The 7,319-nt window shown below is 51.0% G+C and overlaps 1 long non-coding RNA gene across 1 annotated transcript; it reads right to left on the bottom strand.

The window, feature by feature from the left end:
• Positions 1-4,724: 4,724 nt before the first annotated feature.
• LOC132251395 (uncharacterized) lies at positions 4,725-6,800 on the bottom strand. Its single transcript, XR_009463410.1, has 2 exons — positions 6,618-6,800; positions 4,725-6,361 (listed from the first exon to the last, which is right to left on the bottom strand). It is a non-coding gene; the product is annotated as an uncharacterized LOC132251395 (long non-coding RNA).
• Between the last annotated feature and the right edge of the window lie 519 nt (positions 6,801-7,319).

The raw sequence follows: 7,319 nt of genomic DNA, 5'->3' as shown, positions 1-7,319 counted from the left end.
AAGGCAGGGTATATAGCTGCATTTGTACAGACTAAATTAATCCCGAGATCCATAAGCATCCGTAAGAAGCAGCTTACACCATCGCATGCTGCTTTCCAGAAATTCTCTGACGCTGCACTGAGCCCATTCTGCTCCATGCAAAAAAGCCCCTCTTGTTTTCCCTTTCTACCTCAGCTGAGATGACACCAACTTCAGCCTAACCCTGAGACATCCCCCCCATGAGAGGGAAGAAAAGGGCTAAAGCCTCCGCTCTACACCACCCCCAGACAGGGTGCCCTCTGGGCTCCTGTCATCACAGACACCCCTCAACCATAATAGCCCCATGGGGAGATGCTGCCTCTCTACCACCAGCACTTAAGCTAACTGAAAGAGCGCCAGCAGCCTCGGACACAGCCACAGACAGGATACACCCTGAGCCCCCGCCTTCTACCCTCTTGGTAGAAGGCGGGGGCAGACCAAGGTTCAAAGAAAAGGTTGATACTAGAACAACCCAGGGAGAAAGGACAGACAGCAGGTATGATGACACAATGCCAGAGCACCAGGGGAAGCACAGCAGGAGGAGGGATGCGAGGAAAGAGGTGGCAAGTGCCAACAAAAATGAAATGGGGAGGGCAGAAATTGGGCTGAAACTCCAGGAGGGGCCAAGAGGCAGGAGCTGAGGGCAGGGAAAAGGGGGAGAAGGTGCCAAACCAAACAGGGGAGTGAGGTAAGACAGGGGGGTTTAACAAAGAGAGAACAATAAACGGGCTCAGGGAGAAGTGCAGCTGCAGCAGCATCCCATGTTTCACATACACTAAAGGTCAATGCAGTCGGACTTCCCTCAGCAACCTACAGCCCACCATCAGTTTCAAGCCCCAGCCTACAGCCAACCAAACTAAGGGCTGCCTCTGTGCGCATCCTGAAACCAGGCCCATGAGTTACGGACAGTTGCCACCAACTGTGCCTACACACCCCTTCCGAACACAACACCTAGCAAATCCCATCAGGAATCCAAACTCGTGGACTCCAACCAGTACCTGTGAAGTGCATGTTGTCCATGCCAAGCCCCACCCCTCATGGTGCACCAAACATGTTATGATTTGCACCTGGTCTAAGCTCTGAGATGCAGCCAAACAATCTTTGCATCCCAGTTGCATCAAACCTCTGTCCCCAGCACCGCCAGCCTTCACTCTTGCTGCCATGACAAGGCCCTCCCGTCTGCACCCCACTAAGGAGGAGCCCCACAGGAAGCAGCCAAACAAGCTAGCCTATGACCATGTTAACTTTAACCCAACAAGCCAGGACTCCCCTGCTGTGCGGAAAACCCCACCAAGTACTAGTTAGGGGATTGCTCACAACACAACAAGACGGGGCGACAACCTGTCCCATGCCCAGACCAAACAGCTGCCCCATCACCATCACCCAGCCCAGCCAGCCCCACTCACTGCCATCACACAATGTCTACTTCAAACCAGAGATGTTCCTATCCCTGTCCAAACCCAAATATGGAACCCAATCCAGACAGGTGTCCAAACCCTATCTGCATACAACCAATCAAGGCACTCTGCAACATAGCCCCCTCACCCCACGTGAGTACCTGGCATAACCCAAGAACATGTTGTCTCTTCCCTGAACACCAGGTTTAGACTCAATCTCCTGAGGACCCCTCCTGCAACCCAAGCCCCAGGCTACAGACAACGTCACTGCCCCATCCACTTCCCAAAGTCCCCAGGCTGCACGAGAATAAGCCCCAGCACCAGACTCCGGATGTAACTCCAGGATGCTCCCAACCAGCCAAGCCACCTCACCACCCTGAGCCCACAAAATCCAATTAACCAACGCAGAATCCCCCCAGCTTCCTAGCCTGCTCCTAGCTCAAAAAGGCTCCAGGCTCACACAGCAAAGGAGCCGAGACTCTTCTCTCAAAGCCTCAGAGCTCCTGCCTCTGGAGTCCTGAAATACAACGCGGATACACCGTACTGCTTGAGTACCTAGCATGCTCCAAAGCCTAGTCAGTGCCCCCACAACTACATCCCAACCCAAACAAGATGCCCTGCAATCCTATGCAGACTGCAGCCATCCCAGCCAGCCCTTGTCCTTTGTGGAAAACTTCCCCAAACTCCCCAGTGCATCCAACCAAGCCATGGCTCTAATCTCTCCTACCTCCGCCCACAGTCTGACCCAACCAAATGAACAGCCACCCTTCCTGGCCACAGGTGGCACCAAACCAGGCTAGGAAAAATCAAATGTCTTTTTCTAGTGGAGTGACAGTCTTGGAAGCATCCTAAACAGGCATGCCTTAGCCTCACAAAGAAACCATGTGATCAAGTGCCCACCAACACTGAAGGATGCATATGTTAGTACCAGTGTACCACTGCTCTAATTCAAGAACATGTCTCAGGGCCGAGTTATGTTTATGGTAGATATTTAATAAATAGTTCAGTGCTTAATTATTTAATAAGTAATGCAGGTGTTTATGGCCCTGGGTATAGGAAAGGCTAGGCAACCAATTCATTCAATCAAGTGTCAGGGGTCTTACACATCCAGCCAAAAAGCAATCACTTCATAGTGATACCTATCTTTTTTTCAGGAAGCGGGGCACACTGCTTAAGAAATGTGGGTACAACCAGGACATTACTGACTGGCTATAAAAGAAAAGAGAGCTGCAGTGATGCAGCAGCATGAGCTCCAGGCATGCTGTCTCACACAACAGCCATCCTGCTTCTTGGACCTATAGCCAGAGTGCAGTCCAGTAAAAGGTGCTATCTACCAAAATATGCCATTTGCCCTATATGCTAAATATCACCCTCCCTAAGTACCATATCCTCCTTAGATTCCCAGCATAATGCAACCCTGCACTGAAATAACTAGGGCTGGACACAAAACCTGACAGTTTTGTGAAAAACAGCAGAAATCTTACAGGTAAGCTTTCAAGAACCATACTCCTCACTTTCCAATACCAGTGCAAGGCATGTCTCTGTCTCCCCACAATATGCCACTAATGACCATACCGTGTTTCAACTGCTGAAGTAGACTAAGTCCAGTGCTCCAATACAAGAGGATTTTTTAAAGGAAATACAACTCAAGGGAGAGATATTCGGGCCATAGTTTCAGGGCTATCCATGAAACTGAAAATGTTGCTGAGGAGCAGGGGTACAAGAAGGCTGTTCCAGAGGACAGGCTGTACGTGGCCAAAGGGTGCCCTTTAAGGCTCAGATGCAGAACTGTGAACACAAACTGCCACGTCCGGCCTCCAATAACCTGACAGTCAGAAAGGCTGAACACCTTTGGGGAAAAGCACCACCGTCCCACCGATCCATTCTCCAGTCTTCCTTGCAAACAATGAGAATGAAAACCAAACCTGGTGTTTTTGTTCTTCAGCAGTGCAAGGGCGAGTAGACTTTCTGAGACATTGGGTCCACACTGCTCAGCACTAGTGCTCATACAAGTTGAACAGAAGCTTGCACGGGCAGTAGTGAGGAAACCAGAAAGGAAAAAAAAAACCCTCCTTCTTGGAGACACTAGCTACTATTACAAGTATGTCTATGGGGCCTACCATAAAGGGGCCCTGATCTTTGGCCCTCTAACGATGCAATATAATCAGTACATGAATATGGAAGCAGGAAGCCAAAAGGTGTGAGGACATAACCTCTGAGGGCAAGGAAATCAGCAGAACACAATCCTAGAAAAAAGTAACAACTTAAAGATCAGCAAATATACTGCATGTTATAAAGAACAGCGCTCACAAGTTTTACGTAACACCACAAAAGGTTTGGGAAAACAAACCAACCCAAATTCAGGCCATTACACTGATAGCCTGAGCTTCCAGTGATGGTGGCATTTCAACATAGCCGCAAGTCCCTCCTAAATACAGACTCGGGAGGAACGTCCGGCATCATGCAAAGTGGCAACATTTTCTATTCCTAATGCATAAGAGGAGTGTCTGCCCAGCCGCTTTTTGGCAGACTCCGATGGAAATAAGGATCACAACTATCTTTCTCCTTCTGAATTAACTTGGGTTCAGAAGCAGATGGAGCCACCATACAGTATGTTGCTGTGAGTAAATGGTCAAGCCTGCACAACTTGACTATAGTGAGCTATCAGTACATTGCTGTGAAAGAAGGGTTATTAGGAATATCACACAGAATGTACCACAGGACACCTCCTTCCAGAGCTTTACCAATGAACCCCAGGGGCACACAGTAGCATCTGAATAAAGCTCCCACTTCCAAAGGCAGCAGCACTGAGCAAAGGCAAACCCTTCAAGCCCTTAAATTGGTCAGGATTACTAGATGAGAGACCAAGAAGGGATGCAAAGCAAGTGTAACTTTCTGTCAGCACCGAGGGCCGGGTTCAGATTCTGGGGCTGAATAGCACCTTCCTCGCCCTGGCTCTAGCCCCAAACAGAAAGCCAAGAAAGTACATTCTGACTGGGTGCTCTAACATTTGCAGACTCTCCTCCCCCCACCCATCACCAAATATAACAAGTCCTGTTTCCATGGAACATGGACAAACTCAACAGCACCAACTAAAGGCCACCCTAAATATGACACATTCAGCAAAACCAAAAACAGTTGTCTTTGCTACTCGCAAGGCAATCCAAGGGAGGCGCCACTTGGCCCAGTTAGTGCAGAAAGGAGGATCACCCACAGCTGTCCTTGCAGGGCTCCAGCAGCTACACAACCCAAAGCACCAAGGTCTGAGTAGGGAGGTCTGCACCATAGCCTAGGCTATCCCTTGTCAAGTCATCCCTGTTCCTCCTTGCTCCCCATCTACTGCTCTACTGTCTCTGCCCCAGGGCTGTTGTCCCCTAGCCCTGCCTGGAGACCCCCCTTGATGCACTATGTGCCAGTCAGTCTCATGAACCCTCTTCTTCCCTTTCCTGATTTCCCTTCTCCTGCCTCACTACCTTGTCTTGACTGTCCTCCCACAGCCTTGCCTCGACTGTCCTCCCACAGCCTTGCCTCCTATCCTGCCTCTACTGTACAGCCCTTGCTCCTGTCTTTATTCCAATCCTGGCTTCTTTTTCCCTTTTCTTTCTTTTTGTCCTTTGGGTGGAGACTGGCCTTTGCATGAGCTGTAGTTGGTAGAAGCCTGGGGACATTCAGGAGCCTCATTTAGAGGGTGAAGCATATGGTGGCATTAGCTTGGTTGCATATAGTGTGGAGGCTTGGAGAGGGCAGTGTGTTGGGCTTTGTTGGATACAGAGCAGGGGGTTGAGTAGTGGTCGGCTTGGATGGCTGCTGCTAGGAGGTAGTATGGTGTATGTTTGGTGGGACTAGCATATGTGACAGTACGGGCTGTGTAGGTTGGGGCAGCCTTGGAGCTTAGGTAGACAGGACTGCTTCGAGTGAGTGGTGATGGATAATTGAGGGCAGTGCAGATTCTGAGCTTTATTGAAGAGGTTTGAATTGACTATGTGTAACCTTGATGTTTGGACTGATTAGAACAGAGTAGGGACCCATGGGCATTGTCTGTGCTGCTAGCTTTCATTGGTGAAGGGTAGCTTTCACTTTCTGCTCCAAGTTGACATATGGAGCATGAGCAACACACATTGTACTTTGGTTGAGAGCGTTCTGGCTTCTTTCATCTGAAAGCAGGCTCTGAAACACAAGACAACGCAGATGTTAAAGCCTCAACAACAGGCTGCAAGCAAAGATGGAATAAAGCTCAGTCAACTCTGTCCGTGCCTCCTTTCCCCTCTTCCTCCTTCACTTCTTTCTGACCTTTCATTTGTGAGAGATAAATCCACCGCTACATTGTACCCACTAAAATATAAAGCAGATTTTACAACAAGAAAATATTTGTCTAAGAAAAGTGACACGCAGTGTGTGTTATATACCAAATACGTGGACTAAATCCATATACAAGTGTCCAACAGAAGCTGTCAAAAAGTCTATGGCCAGTTCACTCTTCTGTGCTGGGTACAGTAAATCTCAGTGGCATAAGGGCACACGTTCAGCCCAGGCACTTGTCTCTGCAGCATTTGCATTCCTGAAGCCGGAATCTGTTCCTTGCACATACTGTTACAAGCTTTGTCCCAAAGGTGCACAATTAGTTTGTGCGAAACAGGCCAGAAAAGCCTCAGTGGACAGGTAAAAGTCAAGTCATACATTTTAGGTGTAAACTGTACACGTAAAATGCTAGCTGCAAGGTAGCTTTCTGCCATGGTTTAGCAGATGTGGGGAGCTGGCTGCATCCTGGGCCCTGCTCTCCCCACCCCAGAGCCAGGAGCAGTCACGAAGGGGCTGGCAGTCGTTCTTGCTGTCTTGGAACCAACGGTCCTTGAAGGCGTGCTGTGGCTGCGCTCGCATGTCAGGTCCCCAGGGCCACGGCACGTGCAGCACTCAAAGCACTCCTCCTCAAATCAGGCATCTCCCACCTGTCGGTGGGGGATGAATGGGAAAACAGGAAGGAACATGCAGCAACACTCATGCAGATCCCACTCTGGGTTCAGGACAACATGGAGGCCACTCTCCCCAGGCCAGAGGCAGTTGCATCTCGGCTCCCTGCTACACTTGGTGTTGCCCCACTCCATAGCTGGCTGCAATGGGGCTGTGCTATACGCAGCTGTGCCCCACCCCACATCTGGGTGCATCCAGGCCCCTTTCTACCCCACCACACCCCCACCAGCTCACCGGGCAGTAGGTGCTGCCGGGCCAAGGCAGCCATAAACCGAGGCCAGGATGCAGTCGGCTCCGCTGGAGACGAGGTTAGCCAGGCAGACGCAGCCCTCTGCGCAGCCCCCCGGGGAGGCCACAGAGCAAGAGGCGGGGCAGTGGGAACCATACGTGTTGTAGTTGCTCTTGGCCAGGCAGATGAAAACTTGGGGAGGCAGAGAGAGGGGAGAGGGTGAGTGCCTGGGTTCCCTAGGAGGGGGTGGGGGCTGCAGAGTGAGAACTAGGGAGTGAGGGGGCCTGGATGTTTGGCCCTGCACTCCAAGTACATATTGGGACCACGCCAATCTGAGACACTAACTGGGGCACTGGCATCATGGCAGGCAACTGTGTAGGTGCTGAGGCTCATGCAGAGGGGCTCTTCCGGCCCCCAGGAGTTGCATAAGTTGAAGTGACAGGTCCAGGAGAATTGCGGGATGGGCATCTGGGCCTGGCACTGCCTGTGGGGGCAGGGACAGCAAGGCCAGTACCCCTCACTCCTGACAAAGCCCCATCTCCTATGCCCCAATACCCCTCACATCCATCCTGCAGTCTCTCCCCCCCCACCCCATTGCCCCCTTAGTCCTGACCCACAGCCACCACCGAAGACCCCATCAGGGTCCAGCAGCTGCCCACTACTCTCGGGTCCTTCTGCCTTGTCCAAGATCTCACATCTGCAGTCAG

This window comes from Alligator mississippiensis, chromosome 7 (genome assembly GCF_030867095.1).
Source record: "Alligator mississippiensis isolate rAllMis1 chromosome 7, rAllMis1, whole genome shotgun sequence".
NCBI classification, from domain to species: domain Eukaryota; kingdom Metazoa; phylum Chordata; order Crocodylia; family Alligatoridae; genus Alligator; species Alligator mississippiensis.
This window is presented reverse-complemented; position numbering and strand designations above follow the sequence as displayed.